The following is a 21,673-nucleotide window of genomic DNA, read 5'->3' as shown; positions in this document are numbered from 1 at the left end:
GGAGGGGGAAATAATCTGGATTTGTTCATCACAATAATGCCCAAAGTAAAATGTTTACAGTAAGTCTCTGTGTGTTTGTAGAAGGAGTTGTTTGTGAAAGGGGCTTGAAAGGTTGCACCTGCTCAGCCGTGATGCCCTGCAACGCATGGTTCCTGCTTTGGGGTGCAGTGGGAGAATCTGCCCCATGGCTTCTTAACCTTAACCTACCGTTTCAACACCTCAAACAATGAAAAAAAAACTAGGGAGTTTTGTAAAACATCCCATTACGTTCCTCCCACCTGGGGGGCTATATGGACCATCCTTTAACAACTAGGTGGCTCAGTGGCTAAGACGTTGAGCTTGTCGATCAGAAAGGTCGGCAGTTCGAATCCCCAGTATGGGTCTCCTGCATGAGCAGGGGGTTGGAGTAGAGGGCCTCCAACTCTGTTACTGTTGTATTGTTATAACTGGGAGCTCTGCACCCCGATGGCCTCTCCCATAATCCCCAACCTCCCCAGCCATACAGCCTGAGAATGATGGGAACCTTAATCCGTGCCCTTCTGAGAGTGACAGGTGGAGGAAGGGGAGTGGTTTTTTTGAAGATGGGGAGCTCTGGGCAACATCCTCCCCGGTTGCCTCTCCCATAACCCACAGCCATACTGCCCGAGAATGATGGGAACTGTAATCCGTACCATTCTGAGAGTGCCAAGTGGAGGAAGGGGAGCGGTTTTTTGAAGATGAGGTGCTCTGGGCGATGTCTTCCCGGGTTGCCTCTCCTATAATCCACAGTCCTACTGCCTGAGAATGATGGGAACCGTAATCTGTGCCCTTCTGAGAGTGCCAGATGGAGGAAGGGGAGCAGTTTTTTGAAGATGGGGTGCTCTGGGCGACGTCTTCCCCGGTTGCCTCTCCCATAATCCACAGCAATACTGCCCAAGAATGATGGGAAATGTCATCTGTGCCCTTCTGAGAGTGCCAGGTGGAGGAAGGGGAGCAGTTTTTTGAAGATGGGGTGCTCTAAGCAAAATCCTCCCTCCATTCTCCTTTCTCTCTAACGAAGCAGGAGCCCCTTTTCCTTCCTTCCTTCCTTCCTTCCTTCCTTCCTTCCTTCCCGCCCTCCCTAAAACAGGGAGGCCCGGCCGCTTCGGCGTCCCCGCCGGCAGCAAAACCTGTTCCTCCGTGTATACCTGTCCGCGCAGGTTTGGGTGTGGTCTGCCCTAGGTTCTACTTAGCCAGGCCGACAGGAGGGGCTGCCCCCGTCCTCCGCTGGCTTTCCGGGTCGTTTTTTTTGGGGCTGCCAAGTTGCTTATCCCGAGTTCTCCCGGCTGGGGTAAGTGGAAGGGGGTCGAGAGAGGGGGACTGGATCGGGCCCGTTTTCCGCTGGGGAGGGGTCTTTTCTGGGCGACCGAAGGTGGGGGAGAAGCAGAGCTCGTTTCCCTGCGGGCTGGCCTCGTTCTGGGCTGGGAGAGACAAGGGACCTCCGCCTTGGCTTCGCCCTCTTTCGTTGCGCTTTGATTTCGAACCAGGCTCGGAAAAGGGCAGAAGCGCCTCTGCCCCGCGATGCCTTTGGCTGGCACCGGAGGGCCGGGCGAAGCGGGGCTCCCCACCACGGACTGATCTGGACCTCTTCCAACCTGTGGGGGGGAAAAATAGCTTTCTTCGCAACTTCTGTAAATTTCCCGGCGGCAGCGGACAGCGGCTTGAATCGTCATTTTTTTTAAAAAAATAAAAAATCCGGGCCCTCCCTTGCAAAACAAAAACACACACTAGACGCCTCGGGTGGCACTTCGGTAATTATGGCGGGCATGAAAACCAACACAACACGCACACGCATCGTTAGTAGTGGCACTCTTGTGGTTCTCCAAACTCGCTTAGACGCGCCTGGGTAGAATTGGGGAGTCCCAGCTCTGCATTTTTTTCCAGTAAAGGTTCGTGCAGAAAATGGGTTTGCTTTATTTAGAGGCCATGCCTAGAAATGGGAGCTTTCCCCGGATCAGATTTTAGCGGAGTGCATATTTTTTATTTTTGCATTTTATGAGTGAAAAGATGGACTTGCAGGAAACACCAAGCTAGCTGGTTGGGGGGCTTCCTGGGGGCTTCCCATCTCGGATTCAGTCTGATTAGACCATATTGTGGCTTGTTTATGCTTAGTGTACAAGGCATGGGACGAGCCCATTGTCTTGTATGCAATTAAAATGGGGCTTTAACAAGCCATGTCTTCGTGGGATGTGTCAATCCAGCCATTGAGTTGATGTCAATGGGAAAAGCCAAGTATGAGGGATTAATGTATGGGATACTTAAGGCTGTTAGTGCCTTTGAGACAGAATTACCTTTCTCAAGGTAACTTGTGTGGACTGCACTGTGAACTGTAAAGGTAAAGGTTCCCCTCCGTTCCCGACTTTAGGGGGCGGTGCTCATCTCTGTTTCAAAGCCGAAGAGCCAGAGCTGTCCGAAGACATCTCTGTGGTCATGTGGCTGGCATGACTCAACGCCAAAGGCTTATGGAACGCTGTTACCTTCCCACCAAAGGCGGTCCCTATTTTTCTACTTGCATTTTTTATATGCTTTCGAAATGCTAGGTTGGCAGCAGCTGGGACAAGTAATGGGAGCTCACCCCATTACATGGCACTAGGGATTCGAACCGCTGAACTGCTGACCTTTTGATCGACAAGCTCAGCATTGTAGCCACTGAGCCACCATGTAATAAGCTTAACTGTAGTCCAACTTATTTAGGGGCCACCAAGGAAACCATCACTGTCCAAAAATCTACTGGGGTCTCATGAAAATTGGAAGTGTGAGATAGGCAGTCTGAAGTCAGCTTGATATTAATGGTTAACTTTTCGATTTTGATCCCCCTTTTGCACCAGCAGTTCAAAGCAACGCCCTCAATACTTCCTCTAGCTATGAATTTAGCGATGAATTTCTGGAGAGGTATCCAAACTTTGTTTGCAGGAAGACATATATTTGGCCTAAGGATAACCTGCATAATGAGAGGTATTACATTAGAAATAGGCATGATCGGTGCTCATATAACATTTGAAGGGACCCCAGCAAATTCGACTGAGAGAGGGTCAATGTATCTTCCAAATAATCTGAGGGCAGGACAAGAAGTCCTAGATGGAAACTTATCAAGGAGAGAAGCAACCTAGAACTAAGGAGGAAGACAGTGAGAATCAGTGGAACAGCTTGCCTTCAGAAGTTGTGGGAGCTCCATCATTGGAGGTTTTAAGAAAAGATTGGACAACCATTTGTCTGGAATGGTACAGGCCAGGGTCTCCTGCTTGGCAGGGGGCTGGACTAGAAGATCTCCAAGGTCCTTTCCACCCTTAGTATTCTGCATTATGTTCTATATACTGGTTGACGTCCATGAGGACATTATTTTCTAGGGTATAGAATTGATTTGGCATTGTCTTCTGGGGTTATTTTTCAGCTTCCCAGTCTAGCCAACAGCAACAGGGTTTTTAGTGGTCCCTCATCCATATACTAAATAGACTTTACTCAATTAACAAAATGAAATTCAATGGTGAAAAAAATAGCCCGGTTGCGTGGCCCGGTTGCTGGCATGCCGCAGACCGATGCCAATCCACAAACCGGAGGTTGAGGCCCCTTGTGTTAACAGGACCACTTGTTGACTGATTCCTGGGGTCTCCATACTGATAGGGGATCCAGTTTTCTTGGGGAGGGGGAGGCCTTTGTGTTCAGCCAGGGGAGGAAGGGGTTGGAAGAGAGTTGAAACTGTACGAGCAAAGCCCAAAGCAATTAGATAAGACAATCTAATTCACTTTTGCTTTATTACTTACTTTCTATTTACTGAATCTGCACTACTATTAATCGTTTCATAGTTCCCATCACCAATCTCTTTCCACTTATGACTGTATGACTATAACTTGTTGCTGGCAGTCCTTATGATTTATATTGATATATTGACCATCAATTGTGTTGTAAATGTTGTACCTTGATGAACGTATCTTTTCTTTTATGTACACTGAGAGCATATGCACCAAGACAAATTCCTTGTGTGTCCAATCACACTTGGCCAATAAAATTCTATTCTATTCTATTCTATTCTATTCTATTCTATTCTATTCTATTCTATTCTATTCTATTCTATTCTATTCTATTCTATTCTATTCTATTCTATTCTTACCTGGAATATGGGCAGTCACTGATTTGACCCGATTGGTTTCAAAAGCTTCTTCAAAAAGCCCTCTAAAAAATTGTAGGTGTAAACATTGCAATACATCTTCAAGAAATACAGGAGTCCACGGTTGAGGATGAGGTCTATTTTAATGGATTTGGAAATTTGGAATCTGTCAAACAGACATATATACTTTCGGGTGGAATAGCTTTCCTTTTATAGGTGGTCTTTTGACTTACAACCTTTCAATTAGTGACCGTCCAAGCTTACAACGGCACTGAAAAGTGGCTTAGGAGCGGTTTTCACACTTTTGGTCATGTGATAGAAATCAGGCCCTTGGCAACTGGCACGTCTTTATGACATGATCCTGCCTTGAGAATCACAATGATCTTGTAGGAATTTAGCACCCACCCCCCTCCTAGAAGAATGAAATATTTTAGAAAATATTTAAAAAGGCAGAATATATTTCCCTGGATGAGAAATGGAGAAACATGTTTTAAAGACAAAGCAGCTCCCTGCAACTTCCTGCCACCCCCCACCTTTGTCAATGGGCCATCATCTGCATCATAATAGAACCCATCTAGCAACTGAAACTCACCACATGGCACCTGGGAAGATTACATCAGCCAGCAAGGCTAGCTAAGACTTCCACCCCCTGGGAGTCTGACAGCCAATCAGGATACTCTTCCTGTGCCCCAGAAAGTTCAAAGCTCAGAAAAAGCATAAAGCCAGGGAGCACACAGGATCTCATCCCTTTTCTGTTCAGGATCTCAAGCCATGTGATCCTGGCCACCATTAAACCATCTTTCCAAGCAGTCTCCATGTTTCCTGTGTCTTTGTCCCCACTTGGAACTGAACCCAGATGGATATTTCTTCCAACAATCTTTTGACTGCAAACCATTGCGTAGCTTTTCTAACTTTCCCAGCTGGCCTCTGAACAAGCAAAGCCAGACTTCAATTCACGACCACCTGATTCGCTTAACAACATCAGCGAATCCCTTCACAACGGTGGGGAAAAAAAGGGTCGTAAAATGGGGGCAAATCTCATTTAACCACTGCCTTGCTGAGGAAGGGGAAAATTCGGAGCTCCGTCGTGGCCATAAGCCGAGGACTACCTCTCCTTGGAAACTTTGGCCTCCCAAAGTCAGCGTGGCGACTTGAAAAACAAGGTCACCCGTTTTGCATCCATATCAGGAAACCCGGAACCCTTTTGTCAAACAATTGCATCACCTCTAGCTATTGTTGGTGGAGCTGCAGCAAATTTTCAGTCTCGCCTGAGCAGGGAAGTGGGGGGGGGGAAGAAAAGAAAAGGGAGTAACTCCCAGTCAGGATGAAATACAAAGGTGTTTTTCTGCCCGCAGATTTAATGGCCGTCAGGTAATAAAACGGATTATTCTCTCCTTGCTTGCATTCAGAGATTGATCCTGCCATTCTGCAGAAAGGAAGCTGGACTTTTGTCCTGGACAAAGTTTTATCTGATGACATGGGGTGTGGTTTTTCCCCCTCTTATCTTTGTCTTTGGGAGACGATGTTTCCCTTAGGAGTGGGGCGGGGCGGGGGGGTGGGGCCGGCAGGGGGAAAGAAAGTAGAAAGGAACCAGATCAGAAAATCAGAGATTGACACAAGGGAGGGAAGACAGAGGGACTTAGAATAGAATTAGAATAGAATAGAATTTTTTATTGGCCAAGTGTGATTGGACACACAAGGAATTTGTCTTGGTGCATATGCTCTCAGTGTACATAAAAGAAAAGATACGTTCATCAAGGTACAACATTTACAACACAAATGATGGTCAATAAATCAATATAAATCATAAGGATTGCCAGCAACAAGTTATAGTCATACAGTCATCAATGGAAAGAGATTGGTGATGGGAACTATGAGAAGATTAATAGTAGTGCAGATTCAGTAAATAGTTTGACAGTGTTGATGGAATTATTTGTTTAGCAGAGTGATGGCCTTCGGGAAAAAACTGTTCTTGTGTCTAGTTGTTCTGGTGTGCAGTGCTCTATAGTGTCGTTTTGAGGGTAGGAATTGAAACAGTTTATGTCCAGGATGCGAGGGGTCTGTAAATATTTTCACGGCCCTCTTCTTGATTCGTGCAGTATACAGGTCCTCAATGGAAGGCAGGTTGGTAGCCATTATTTTTGGTTGGTAGCCATTATTTGTTAAGAACATGATGTAGGAAGTTAAGCACACACTGCTCCCCCAGTTTTCTTTTTTCTTTGTAAAAAATAATTTTTATTAAACTTTTAACTTTTAAAAACAAAAAAAAAGAAAAATACAACAAAAAACAAAAGCACATTAAAAACACATAACAGACATCACATTACATCATATGTTATTTTACAGCTTGCCGTATCGACATAAATATATATTCTCTGTTCTTATTCATTCGATCTTCTACATGCTTATGCTTACATTGGTATCTATTTACCAATCTGTCCTTATCCGGTTAACACAATTCAGTGGTTTACACTTCCTAATTTTAACTTAATTAGGTTAACATTCCAATTTATTATTTTGATTTCTTTTTTCCAACCAATCATATAATTTATTCCACACTTTGTAGTATTCTGACTCTTCCCTTTCCTTAATTTCCAGCTTTCAATGCTGATTATAATACAGGTGGTCCTCAACGTACGACCACAATTCAGCCCACAATTTATGTTGCTAAGCAAGACATTTGTTAAGTGAGTTTTGCCCCGTTTTACCACCTTCTCGCTACGTTTGTTAAATGAATTACTGCTAAGTGATTGTAGGAAGTTAGCACCTACCCCTCTCCTAGAAAAAGGAGATATTTTAGGAGATATTAAAAGGGCAGAATATTTCCCCTAAATGGGAGGCAGAAACTCAGCCTCCTCCACCTTTGTTAATGGGCCATTAAGGCCTGGGCCAGTCTATTCTACATAACAAAGATCTACTTCCTCCAGGCAGAGCCATAGTAGAAATTGCCCAAAGCCCTTTCATTACATCATCACCAGTGGTGGGTTTCAAAATTGTTTACTACCTGGTTCTGTGGGTGTGGCTTGGTGGGTGTGGCATGGCAAGGCTTGTGGACATGGCTTGGTGGGCATGGCAGGGGAAGGATATTGTAAAATCTCCATTCCCACCCCACTCCAGGGGAAGGTTACTGCAAAATCCCCATTTCCTCCCTATCAGCTGGGACTCGGGAGGCAGAGAATAGATGGGGGCGGGGCCAATCAGAATTTTTACTACCGGTTCTTCGAACTATTCAAAATTTTCGCTACAAGTTCTCCAGAACTGGTCAGAACCTGCTGATCCCACCTATGATCATCACCCAGCAAGGCTCAACCAATCTTGAGACTCAAAAACACAACCTACAAAGTTACCCCTGTATGGCCCTATGGGAGTCTGACAACCAATCAGAATATAAGCTCAGATTCATTAAATATACAAATTAATATACAAATTAAAATATTATTATTATTATTATTATTATTATTATTATTATTATTATTATTATTATTATTATTATTATTATTAAATTGATTTAGGATGATGGAATAAATGATGTTATTAGATGAAATATCAACTTGGGGAAACTTATATGAAATGAGAGAATGAAATGTTATAGCCATTGGTTAACCAAAAGACTAATTGAGTAAGATATTTGGAGAGATGGAAGATGGAGTTAATGGAAGATTAGAAACGAAAGATATTTTTATGTTGAAATTGTACAAGATATTGTACCCCACTGATACACTGTAATTGGATTGAAGATGCTTTTATGTGTTGGAAGAAATATCCATCTGGGTTCAGTTCCAAGTGGGGACAAAGACACTGGAAACATGGAGGCTGCTTGGAAAGATGGTTTAATGGTGGTCAGGATCACATGGCTTGAGTTCCTGAACAGAAAAGGGGCAAGATCCTGTGCGCTCCCTGGCTTTATGCTTTTTCTGAGTTTTGAACTTTCTGGGGCACAGGAAGAGTATCCTGATTGGCTGTCAGACTCCCAGGGGGTGGAAGTCTTAGCTAGCCTTGCTGGCTGATGTAATCTTCCCAGGTGCCATGTGGTGAGTTTCTGTTGCTAGATGGGTCCTATTATGTTGCAGATGATGATGGCCCATTGACAAAAGTGGGGAGAATGAGTTTCTACCTCTGACCCATTGACAAAGGTGGGGGGAGTCAGGAAGCTGCTTTGTCTTTAAAACATGTTTCTCCATTTCTCATCCAGGGAAATATATTCTGCCTTTTTAAATATTTTCTAAAATATTTCATTCTTCTAGGAGGGGGGTGGGTGCTAAATTCCTACATATGTTTGTCTGTTTTAAAAAAAAAATTAAAATTAAAAAAAAAAAAGAAAAAAAAAGAATATAAGCTCAGATTCAAAAGCCCAGAGAGGGCATAAAACCCAGGCACTTTCAGCATCTCTTCCCTTTTTTTCCAAGATCTTCAAAGCATGTGATCCTGTCCACCATTAAAAACCACCTTTCCAAACAGCCACCATGTTTCCGGTGTCTTTCTCCCCACTTGGAACTGAGCCCAGATGGCGATTTCTTCCAACAATTGTTAGAGAGAGAGACAGGAGGCTCGGATCTCACAGTATTCTTCGTTTTTCCATTCTTTTAATACTGTCCTACGTAAGAAGATTAGCCAGGGGTGTCCAACTGTAGGAATTTAGCACCTACCCCCCTCCTAGAAGAATGAAATATTCTAGGAAATATTTTAAAAAGCAGAATATTATACCTTCCTGGATGAGAAATGGAGAAACATATTTTAAAGACAAAGGAGCTCCCTGCAACTTCCTGACTCCCCCCCCCACCTTTGTCAATGGGCCATTAAAAGCCTCAGCTAAGCTCACTCATTCTCCCCACCTTTGTCAATGGGCAATTAAGGCTTCAACCAAGCTCACTCAATCCCCCCATGATTTGCAACACAATACAACTGAAACTCACCACATGGCATGGCTCAAGCAAGCTTGAGAGACAGCCAGCAAGGCTAGCTAAGACTCCCACCCCCTGGGAGTCTGACAACCAATCAGGATACTCTTCCTGTGCCCCAGAAAGGTCAAAGCTCAGAAAAAGCATAAAACCAGGGAGCACACAGGATCTCAGCCCTTTTCTGTTCAGGAACTCAAGCCATGTGATCCTGACCACCATTAAACCATCTTTCCAAGCAGCCTCCATGTTTCCAGTGTCTTTGTCCCCACTTGGAACTGAACCCAGATGGATATTTCTTCCAACAATTGGCGACCCAGATGGGACTCCAAGCTAACCTAACCAATGGACCTGGCCCAGGTAAGCCTCCCTTGCTAGCAGCAGACCCATTGAGTCTGTGGGTAAGTTTTCCTGGACCTTGGCCATTTGGAACTAGGTTTTAAAGGGGTTTTTGAGTTTGAGCTCAAAGACTGCTTGGAAAGAAGGTGAGTACCTCTAAATTTTAATTTTAAGCATGGAAAAGCATGGGAAATATGTGTATGCCTGCATGTGTGTGAATGAGAGAGCCCTGCTCCCAATCACAGCTGGATCTTGCATCCTCTGTGCATTTCCTAACCGCAGAAAGACCAAAAGTCTGGAGAGCATGGGGGTTTTGCCAGAGCACAGGACCTTCTGTTAGGGAAGGAAGAAGTGTGTGTGTGGGATTCCACCTGAGGAAACAGTCTGATTCCACCTCTTTGAGCAACCTCTAGCCGCACCTCTGCCTACTGCTAGCTCCACCGAGCCGTGACCGGTAGGATAGAGAAAGCAAGGGGGGGAAGCCAAACGTGGAACTTTGTGTTTATTGGGAACGGAAGCCGAGCGAGAGGAAAGTAAGTGTGAATGAAGCAATTAAGAGAGTAAAAAAGGAGAAAAGGAGAAAAAAAAGGAAGCAGGAAATCTGCTTGGGGCCCTGGATGCCCGGAGGCTGCCAGTACTGCCTGGTATGCTAAAAAGGAAGCAGGAAGCAGTGTTGAAGAGGTGCTCGTACCTACTGGCAGGGCAGTAGGTCCTCTGGGATCACCTTTTTTGATCCAAAACGGAAGCTCCCTTAACAGGAAGGTGCTCATACTTCGACAGAAGGGAGTCGAAGTCCTTCCCAGAACCTTTTTTTTCTGAAAACTGTAGGAGGATCCACCCGGCTAAGCCAAAGTGAAAAATAAAACCTCACATCAGAGAGGGAAACATGGGAAGCAGTAGCTCGAGGGTGGAGGGAAATCCCCTGGAAAACCTGCTGGGGCCTGGGTGCCCAGGCTGCCAGTTTTACCTGGTATGCGGAAAAGAAATTGAGGAAATTGTGTAATAAAGATGAGAATAGGAAACAAATTTGGCTAAATAAAGGTACTTAAAAGAAAAGGGAAATATATAAATAGGAATGTTTGGGTTTTTGTTTTGTTTGTTTGTTTGTTTGTCTCTTTCTCTGTCTTCTATGGAACCACGTGGTCTGTCTGTTAAGATTTGTGCCTTCCCTAATTTAACTGAGATTTATGGCGGGAATGATCAGTGTATGTGTAAATCTCAGAGTTTTGTTTTTCTCTTTGTCCTCCTTGTTTTTTATGTGTGTATGTCTGTCTTTGTGGGCCCTTGAGGTAATTGTAACTGTAAAATGTATCTGATCTCTAGAGACAAGAATTTTAAATTGTTAGGGAAAAAGAAAAGGTTGAAACAATGAAAATGGGAAGAGAGAGAGAAAAAAAGGAAGAGCCTTTTCCTGTCTTTGTCCGGCCAACAAAATAGTAAAAGGACTTTTCATCCTATTTCTGTTTTTCTCCTCTCTATCTTAAAGTAACAACTCAAGTTTATAAGGAAACATTTTAAGTTCACTTACAAGATAAGTTTATGAGGAAATGTTTTAAGTTCACTTACAAGAGAAAAAAAAAATTCAGTCTTGCATTTACTGTGTGTTTAAATGATTTTACCTGTTCATCCTCTTCCTGAAGTATGTGAAGTTTTTTTCCTTTTTCATCAGTTGTGTCTCCATTTTGTTGAAACTGCATTATCTTTTAGTAACTGCAATACTGATGTGTTGTTTCTTTTCAAACTCTGCCTGCAAGATATCTACCCCCCTCCTTTTTTAATCCTGTTACAATGCCTTTCCTGAGAAGATTACCCACAAAAGTGGGGAGGAGATTCTGTTCTAATATCTTTCAGCCCTGAAAAGATGACTCTGCAACTGGAAGCAGAGCACATGGTTCCAGATGCTGCCCCCAGAGGAGACCTTCCATTTGTTGGAGCCAGGAATTGAGTTTGAATCCAGCCCCCACTGAAAGTCATCACAGCAACCAGATTGGAGCAGACCTTTCCAAACCTGACTGACCAACAAGCATGCCACCCAAAAGATATGAAAGAAAGGACCCTGAGATGTATAAGTAAAGACTAAAAGACTCTTTTCAATTCCCAGAAGACAACTGGAAAGACTATGGGGAAGGGTGGAAATTCATTGTAAGGTTTTCTGTCTTGTCTCATTTACATTGTAATCAGTCTAAAGTACTCATGTAAGGATTGTATTTGAGTGGCTACCACAGCAAGTTCTGAACACGTTAGATTTTTGTCTGGTGGGAGGAAATATGTCCAAAATGTTTGTATTGCCTGTATTGTAAAGTAGCTGCATACACAGGCACACACAGAGAGACACACCATTCAGAATTAGTCTATTCCTTCACTTACCTCCACACAAGACTTTTAGGTTGATTTTGCTCTGTGGCACTAAAAGCCCAAGGAGTCAGATCTCCTGCTAATTCCATGGGGAGGCATCCCCTCAGGCAATTCCTCTCTTGAAGAGATAGCAGAAAAGTGATATCAAAACCCAAGCCCTGACTATGACTCACAAATGATGCTGCCCAGTTGCCCAGTAAAGCAAGATATGTTGCACTGGTGGTCTCATGAGTAGAAGTCCCAGGGCTCATTGTGTGTAATTTTTTTTTTAAAAAGAAGAAAGGAAAAAGCCTGGATTGCACACTGATTAACCTCAATTTGGACTGGAAAAAAAAAAAATCTTGGATAGACTAAAATAAGAGCTAGGGCAGGTTCAGTAACCAACCCTTGGAAATGAGCAGCCTGTAATTTAAAGGAAAACCATGGCTGTGAAAATTTTGGGATGTGTGCTTGCTTGACCTGACTGGAAGCTCTCAGAAAGTGATATCTAACAGCTGAAATTAATTGGCATAGAAAATTGGATACTGTAAAATTCTTACCAGAACTTTTCCCCTGGCTGCTAGACCTTCATGGTTGAAAGCTTTTGGGAGCCACTGAAGGAATCTTTTTTTCTGTTGTCTCTATCAATGGCTTCCTTTGCATCAGGAAAATTAAAAGCACCCACTGATTTGATCAATTTTAATTTTTGCCAAGAGCATGTTTCAAAACTCACGTTTTGAAAAAAAAAAAAAAGTAGGGATTGTAGGAATTTAGCACCCACCCCCCTCCTAGAAGAATGAAATATTCTAGGAAATATTTTAAAAAGCAGAATATTATACCTTCCTGGATGAGAAATGGAGAAACATATTTTAAAGACAAAGGAGCTCCCTGCAACTTCCTGACTCCCCCCCACCTTTGTCAATGGGCCATTAAAAGCCTCAGCTAAGCTCACTCATTCTCCCCACCTTTGTCAATGGGCAATTAAGGCTTCAACCAAGCTCACTCAATCCCCCCATGATTTGCAACACAATACAACTGAAACTCACCACATGGCAAGGCTCAAGCAAGCTTGAGAGACAGCCAGCAAGGCTAGCTAAGACTCCCACCCCCTGGGAGTCTGACAACCAATCAGGATACTCTTCCTGTGCCCCAGAAAGGTCAGAGCTCAGAAAAAGCATAAAACCAGGGAGCACACAGGATCTCGGCCCTTTTCTGTTCAGGAACTCAAGCCATGTGATCCTGACCACCATTAAACCATCTTTCCAAGCAGCCTCCATGTTTCCAGTGTCTTTGTCCCCACTTGGAACTGAACCCAGATGGATATTTCTTCCAACACAACCTTGGTGAGGTCTTGAAGACCTGTGGACTTCAACTCCCAGAATTCCCCAGCCAGGATACCTTGCTACCATATGCAAATGATGTATCTTTTGATCTCATGTTCTGTAAAATTTGAAAAAAATTTCCTTTGGGCAAAACTTCTTTCTCAGGGGTGGAAAAAGCTGTTTCAATGGCTGTTGCGCAAAAGCCCCAGGAAGATAATATCTTGAAGTGGCACAAAAGTTATCACTGTATTTTCACCTCCTCCAGCCTTTTTAATGGTTAAATCGAGCTGGAAGGAAGAGAACAGGCAAGAAGTATTTTAAAAACTCAAAAAGGAATTGAAAGCTTTTTTTTCGGGTTTTTCTTGTCCACCTCCTTTCTACTTTGGCATTTTAATCATTCTTGAAATTTGCTTTGTCTTCAGAAACGTGCACATACTGTATTAGTTCACAATACAATGTTAAGTAAAGTATTAAGACAAACTTTTATTGGATGGCAAGTACTTCGACGCAACCTGCAGTGGCTTTTAATGCTATATTTTAATTCTGGGTGATAAAAGCTGAATAAACTGACACTCTTTTAATATTTTACAGCTAGTCTTCAGCTTAAATGGTAATTGAGACCGAGGGATCCATCACTAAGCAATGTAATTGTAAAACATGATGTCACATGATCATGGCAATTTCAGCAATCCCTGTTGCATCAGTTGCTGTCGTTAAACAAGGACTTCGGTCGTAAGTCACTTTGTTCGCTGTAACTTTGAACGGTCACTAAAGGAACCGTTGTAAGTCAAGGGCTACCTGTACTGACTGATTTTAGAAACAATCAGCATTGTTCTGAGACAGGAGGCTTCCAGCTACGGAGGGATGTGAAACTTCTAGGAAATAATCCCTTGGAATAAAAAAAGTTGCTTTCTCATAAGGATCCAACCTTATGTTGATACAACACTTAAGGCTGTGGATAAATAATACAATAACTTCTCTATTGACACTTTCCAGTAATTCTCATTTTAAAGGCCAGGGCCTTTTAAAGCTATTTTTATTCTCTGCAAGGGTTACACATTGCATGCGCTTATCGAAGTGGCAGTCTGCTTTTAGGTTATTTCATTTCCTGGTGTGAGCTTTGCAACCGGGCGGGTCTAGTACACAAACTGAGATGCTGATTGCTCATTTTGCTTGCAGCAACTTGAAAACACCATGCTCTCGTCTCACAATCAGGAGGCTGTGAGTTCGATCCTAGGTAGAGGCAGATATTTTTCTCTCTGGGCACAAGGAGAATATATCTGCTGAAATAAACTCTGCATTGGCGACAGGAAGGGCATCCGGCCATTAAATGCTCTGCTAGCTCCATTCAGTTGCCCAGACTCTCCCCCACCTCAAGGGATTATGGGGTCATTAAATGATGATGAACTTGAAAATACCATCTCTGATTCCTTTTGCGAGATTGGAAGAAAGCTGTAAATGAGACCCTATGCAACAGGGATAATGAGTCTGTGCTTTCTGTACAGAGCGTCCTAGACTTACGACCAGAAATGAGACTGTGAAATTGGCTGTTAAGCGATGTGGTTGTTAAGTGAGGCATCACATGACCGTGCCCAATTTTATCCCCCCTTTCGCATCGGTCATTAAGGAAGACATTACACGACTGCGAATTGTGATGTTTCCTGAAGGCTTCCCCACTGACTCGGCTTATCAGACGTTGACTGGGAAGGTCACTAACGGCGATCATGTGACTGCAACTGTCATAACTGTTGTCAACCCTCTAGATTGTGAATCATCTGTTGAGGTGCTATGATGATTGTAAGTGTGAGGATTGGTCTTCAGTCGCTTTCCCCAGCACTGTTGTAACTTTGGACAAATCACCAAACGAACGGTTGAAAATCCAGCACTACCTGGAGGTTTGGACTACAAGTCACACAGCTGCTGACAGTTGCATTAGTTGTGACTCATGGACATTTGGAACACGTCCAGATGTTGTGTACCTACTGCTCAGTGGTTTCACTTAGTTCAGGGCAGGGATGAAATTCAAAACTTTTCCCTACCAGTTCTGTGGGCATGGCTTGTTGGGCGTGGCAGAGGAAGGATACTGCAAAATCCCCATTCTCTCCCCACTCCAGGGGAAGGATACTGCAAAATCTCCATTCCCACCCCACTTTGGGGCCAGCCAGAGGTAGTATCTGCCGGTTCTTCGAACTACTCAAAATTTTCTTCAAAACCTGTTGGAGCCTGCTGGATTTCACCCCTGGTTCAGGGGTGTCAATCTCAAGGCTCGGGGGCTGGATCCAGCCCATGGGGTGTTTAGATGTGGCCCGCGGAGCCGCCCTGGAAACAGCGAAGGATGGACCTGCGGTGCCTCTGTCAGTGAAAATGGAGCTCGCAAGGGCCGTGGGCGTCCTTCCCGAGCTCTGTTTTCCCTGGCAGAGGGTTGCAGGAGGCGGTTGCAGGTGAAAATGGAACTTTGGGGGTCAAGTTTCGGTGGCAGAGAGCTCAGGCCACCACAGGCGCCCCCGACATGAGTGAGGTTGAGCTGGCCCCGCCCACCCTGGCCCCCAAGCTCAAACACAACCCTGATGCGGCCCTCCATGAAATCGAATTTGACACCCCTGACTTAGTTGAAGGAGCTTCCCTCAATTCCTTTCTTACAAATCAAGGCTATATGGTGGAAAGGTGAGCTTCAGAGGCGGCAGGCAATGGTTTGGCTAAATCATAGCTTGTAGTAACTACCGTTTGCAGGACAAGCCACAATAACGTCATTTCATTGACCTATAATATGTGTTGATTTTGTTTGATTCGGTATGTGATGAGTATCTGCCGATTTGTAGCTCATGGTTTTTAACTTGGAGTGTTGTTCCAACGTAGCCGGTATTGCTTTTGTCAACAAACCAGGCATAAGTAAACCATAGTTAAATATAATACTCATACCTGTTCAGCATACACAAGTGGTTTCTGGCGGAGATTTGAACCTGTGTTTCTCAGAAACGATTTATGAAAGAAAAGCTAATTAGTTTTTAGGCTACTAAAAACTACTAAAAGCTACTTTTAGGAGATATGCATAAGGCACAGAGAGACTGAATTCACTGCTTATTGAATTAACCTATTTTCTGGGTGGCTGTAAATCCTTCCACTTTATTCTAAAATCCATGATTAACATTGTTATCCCGGTTTTTGTCTTTTTTTTTTAAACTGTCTGTAATGATAATTATTGCCGTAAGTGGTAACACAGTTTCATAACACAACTTTTTAGTAGTTCCACAATCTCTTTTTAAACTTGGCACTTGGCCTCTCTTGATTTGCGGGACATTTTAAAAAAATGCCTTAGCTTTTGGGATTTTAAAACTGCCATAATCAGAGCTGGCTGGCTTAGAACCAAAGAGGCTTCCTGAGCTTGTTGTGACTTGTTTTTCTTTCACAATAACGCTGTCATAATGAGCTAGAAACCAGAGTTTTCCAAGGAGATCATTGTTCTCTGTTTTGCCAATCAGATTATTGCTTTGGCACCCGGTGGCTTTGGACGCAAAACCCACAATAGGCTCCAACATTCTTTGCAGCATTGCTCTTTATCCCAAATCTTGCATGAAGGCCTCCGCTCCAGTTTTCAATGCTGATGATAACACAGGTAGTCCTTGAGTTACGACCACAATTCAGCTCCAAATTTCTGTTGCTAAGCGAGACGTTTGTTAAGTCTGGTTTTTCTCCCATTTTTACGGCCTGTCTTGCTACATTTGTTCAGTGAATTACTGCAATTGTTAAGTTAGAAACACGGCTGTTAAGGGGATCAGGCTTCCCAGTTGACTTTCCGTGTCAGAAGGCTGCAAAAGGGGATCACATGATCCCGGGGCACTGCAACCGTCATAAATATGAATCAGATGCCAAGAGTCTGAATTCTGATCACCTGACCATGGGGATGCTGCAATGGTCGTAAGTGTGAAAAACGGTCATAAATCCCTATTTTCAGGGCCTTTTCCAGTTCCTAATTTCTACCTCTGTTATCCAACCATTGATAAAACAAGTCCCATGTTTAACTGAACTTTGAACAGTCACTAAATGAACTAGGTAAGTTGAAGTCAAGGTGTTCCCAGTTGCCATGTATGGCTGTGGAAGTTGGACCATAAGAAAGGCTTAGTGCCAAAGAATTGAGGCCTTTGAACTCTGGTGCTGGAGAAGACTCCTGCGAGTCCCTTGGACTGCAAGGTGATTCAACCGGTCAGTCCTAGAGGAGATCAACCCTGACTGCTCTTTAGAAGGCCAGATCCTGAAGATGAAACTCAAATACTTTGCCACCTAATGAGAAGGAAAGACTCCCTGGAGAAGAGCCTAATGCTGGAAACGATTGAGGGGAAAAGAAGGGGATGACAGAGAATGAGGTGGCTGGATGGCGTCACTGAAGCAGTCGGTGTGAGCTTAAATGGATTCCAGGGGATGGTAGAGGAAAGGAAGGCCTGGAGGAACGTTGTCCATGGGGTGACGATGGGTCAGACACGACTTCTCAACTAACAACAACAACAAGTTGAAGACTACTTGTAATCTCTCCCCTCACATACCACCCTACTACTTCAGAGGCCATCATCTACCCTATGTTGTTCTCCTCTCTTTCTTCATGAGGGGCTCTTCTCCCACCTGAGAATTAAGTTCTTATGTACCTCTTGAAGTGGACTCTGATCTTCTGAAGCAGGGGTCTCCAACCTTGGCAACTTTAAGACTTGTGGACTTCAACTCCCAGAGTTCCGCAGCCAGCAAAGCAAAGAGGAACTCTGGGAGTTGAAGTCCACAAGTCTTAAAGTTGTCAAGGTTGGAGACCCCTGTTCCAAACCAGTGGTTTTCAAGCTAGGAAACTTGAAAGTCTGTAGACTTCCAACACCCAGAATACTGGCTGGAGAAGTCAAGGAGTTGAAATCCACTCAGCCAGCATCCTGTCCCCAGTGTGAGAATTCCAGCTGAGAATTAAGTTCTTTTTTTTAAAAAAAAAGTTTGTTTATACATGTTCTCTTTACATACTGAAGAAAATTAGCCCCCCACTCTTCTTAGAAGAATGAAATGTTTTAGGAAATATTAAAAAGGCAGAATATTATATCTTTCCTGAAGGAGAAACATGTTTCTAAAGAGAGAAACTTAAGAGCCTCAGTTCTCTGCTCCAAGTAGAAACTAAGGGACCAACTTTTAGAAATGCAGATTTGGCAATCCATTTAAGACAGGATTAAAACCCCAAGGAAGCCAGCATCCCTTCTAGGATTAATTACATTTGTTAAACAAGATTAAAAACCCCAACTGATTGCCAAGACAAACTAATTAAAATCAAATAACAAAATACACAAAACAAGCCTCTAATTTACAAAAAGGTGTAGAACAAACTGTATAAAAATCCATGCGCTCATCAAACCAGGTAGTCAGCTACCCAGAATCACACATGCTTGGTGGTTCTGACTATGTGGCTCAAGCCTGTCTAGGTGGCTTCAGTGTCAGAAAGGTGGGCAGTTTGGCTGAGCAGGAGGGTTGGACTAGATGATCTCCATGATCCCATCAACTCTGTTACTGTTAACTCTTACTGTTCTGCTTCACCATTAAACCATCTTTCCAATCAGCCTCATGTTTCCAGTCTCTTTCTCCCCACTTGGCATTGAACCCAGATGGACATTTCCCTCCAACAATACATAAGTGCTTTGTGAATGGCGTATTGTCTGGATCAATTTACTTGCATAATGGTACTTTTCCAGTTCCTAATTTCTATCTCTATTATCCAACCATTCATAAAACAAGTCCCATCTTTGAAAATATTCTGTAACTTCTTTTTCTTGTGAAAATATCTACAGACCCCTCACATCCTGGACATAAACTGTTTCAACTCCTACCCTCAAAACGACGCTACAGAGCACTGCACACCAGAACAACTAGACACGAGAACAGCTTTTTCCCTGAAGGCTATCACTCTGCTAAACAAATAATTCCATCAACACTGTCAAACTATTTACTAAATCTGCACTACTATTAATCTTCTCATCAGTCCCATCACCCATCTCCTTCCACTTATGACTGTAGGACTGTAACTTCGTTGCTTGTATCCTTACGATTTATATTGATATTGATTGTTTCCTGATTGCTTATTTGTATCCTATGACTATCATTAAGTGTTGTACCTTAGAATTGTTGATGAACATATCTTTTCTTTTATATACACTGAGAGCATATGCACCAAGACAAATAGAATAGAATAGAATAGAATTTTATTGGCCAAGTGTGATTGGACACACAGGGAATTTGTCTTGGTGCATATGCTCTCAGTGTACATAAAAGAAAAGATACGTTCATCAAGGTACAACATTTACAACACAATTGATGGTCAATATATCAATATAATATTCAATATAATATAAATATAATACAATACAATATAAATTCCTTGTGTGTCCAATCACACTTGGCCAGTAAAAATTCTATTCTATTCTATTGTACCTTTAATGTCAATCTGTCCATTTCTGCACAGTCTAGTATTTTTTTAAATTAAATCTACTTCTGTAGGTCTTTCTTCATTTTTCCAGTGCTGTGCAAATACTGAGAATTAAATTCTTATAGATCTGTTGAATGGATTCTGATTCAGAAGCAGTGTTTCTCCAGCCGGGGTTGGCTGGGGAATTTTTTCCTTGCAGGGGAATTCAAGGATTTGAAATCCACTCATCTTCAAGCTGCCCGGTGGTTGAGAAACACTGCTCTAGAAAAGGATACAAGAATGTAAAGAGGAAAGGCCCGTGTCACAGATGCTTGTATGGGCAGCTTTTCCTCTTTCCACAGATTTTCCCTCATTGTTTTTAAGCAGCGTGAAGTCCATTTTTACACTTTCTATTTGGAGAAGACTCTGTAAAAGGCTGCAGATCTGGGCTGTACAAAAGTAGCAGAGCACCAGCCAGGTATGCAGGCAGAGCAGTGGTGGGTTTCAAAATTTTTTAATACAAGTTCTGTGGGTGTGGCTTGGTGGGCGTGGCTTGACGGGCATGGCAGGGGAAGGATACTGTAAAATCTCCACTCCCACCCCACTCCAGGGGAAGGATACTGCAAAATCCCCATTTCCTCCCGATCCGCTGGGACTCGGGAGGCAGAGAATAGATGGGGGCGGGGCCAGTCGGAATATTTACTATTGGTTCTCCGAACTACTCAAAATTTCTGCTACCGGTTCTCCAGAACTGGTCAGGACCTGCTGAAACTCACCTCTGAAGCAGAGAGGTACCGAAATCTCTTAGCTTTGTTGGCATCTAGTGGGCATCAGGATTTTTTGCATCATAAATTTGATAATCTGTTTCGGGGACCGCCAAAAGGAGTTGTCTTGGTTCTTCTGTTTTCTCCAGCTTTTGACCCAGAATTGTTCTTGAGAGTTATTACGGGCCAAGACATTTTCTTTGGAACCAACGAGTCGTTTTGCTTCCTACATCAGTGAACTGTATTACTTTTCAGCAAGTTGTAACTGCTCCTTTAACTGCAGGGAGTGGATTATACTCTTGGGTTCTTATGCAACCCACTGTGCTTGGTATTTAGCAAAAAGTGTCCACTACAAAGAAACTGGTTCTTAGCCGATTTCATTTGGCATTTTGTCATGTTTGCCTTTATTGATTCTCAACAATTCCTACCTGCTCTTTATTTTCAGTAATTTAGCTTTGATTAAACCTTTGCAGTCAGCCATTTCAATATAAAATATTATTTATTTAATAAAAAACACCCTTCAGAGGGTTTCTTTTCAGCCCTTCCAACATTCTTTGCAGCTTGGCTCTCCATCCTAAATCTTGCATGAAGGTACGATCCAGTTTTCAATGCTGGTTATAGTACAGGTGGTCCTCAACATATGGCCGCAGTTGAGCCCACCATTTATGTTACTAAGCGAGACATTTGTTAAGTGAGTTTTCCCCTGTTTTACCATTTTTCTTGCTACATTTGTTAAGTGAATTACTGCAGTTGTTAAATTAGGAATAAATGGATTACATGATTGTAGGAAGTTAACACCCATCCGTCTCCTAAGAAAATGAGATATTTTAGAAAATATTAAAAAGGGCAGAATATTTCCCCTAAAAGGGAGGCAGAAACTCAGCCCCCCCCCTTTTGTCAATGAGCCATTAAGGCCTTGGCCAGTCTATTCTACATAACTAAGATCTACCGCCTTCAGGCAGAGCCATAGTAGGAATTGCTCAAAGCCCTTTCATTACATCATCACCCAGCAAGAGTCAACCAGGCCTGGGTCTCAAAAGACAACCTACAAAGTTACCCCTGCATGGCCCCATGGGAGTTTGACAACCAATCAGAACACAAGCTCAAATTCAAAGCCCCACAGAGGGCATAAAACCCAGGCGCTCTCAGCATCTCTGGCCCTTTTTCTGCCCAGGATCTCAAGCCATGTGACCCTGTTCATCAATAAACCTTCTTTCCAAGCAACTTCCATGAATCCAGTGTCTTTTTCCCCCCCAACTTGGAATTGAACCCAGATGGAGGTTTCTTCCAACAAGATAAACTTCAAAAGACCCAGCTGATGCATCAAACGAGTTCCCAGAATTCCCAAGCTGACATGGTCATATCTGGGGAATTCTGGGAATAGAAGACCAGACATCTGGAGTAGTCAACCCAAGTAGTGCTTGGGTGGTTCCAAAGCAATTCATCATTCAAAAATGTCTTCTGTTCACTGGACTGTT

The 21,673-nt window shown here is 43.2% G+C and overlaps 1 protein-coding gene across 1 annotated transcript in view; it reads left to right on the top strand.

The window, feature by feature from the left end:
- The first annotated feature begins 1,160 nt into the window (after positions 1-1,160).
- The window catches only part of FXYD3 (FXYD domain containing ion transport regulator 3), a 33,476-nt gene continuing 12,963 nt past the window's right edge, over positions 1,161-21,673 (top strand). The window contains exon 1 of the mRNA XM_058196465.1: positions 1,161-1,309. The gene's annotated coding sequence lies outside the window, so the exon portion shown is untranslated. The remainder of the gene's footprint in view (positions 1,310-21,673) is intronic.

This window comes from Ahaetulla prasina, chromosome 10 (genome assembly GCF_028640845.1).
Source record: "Ahaetulla prasina isolate Xishuangbanna chromosome 10, ASM2864084v1, whole genome shotgun sequence".
In the NCBI taxonomy this organism is placed as follows: domain Eukaryota; kingdom Metazoa; phylum Chordata; class Lepidosauria; order Squamata; family Colubridae; genus Ahaetulla; species Ahaetulla prasina.
The sequence above is the reverse complement of the archived record's forward strand: the minus strand, read 5'-3'. Positions and strand labels throughout refer to the sequence as shown.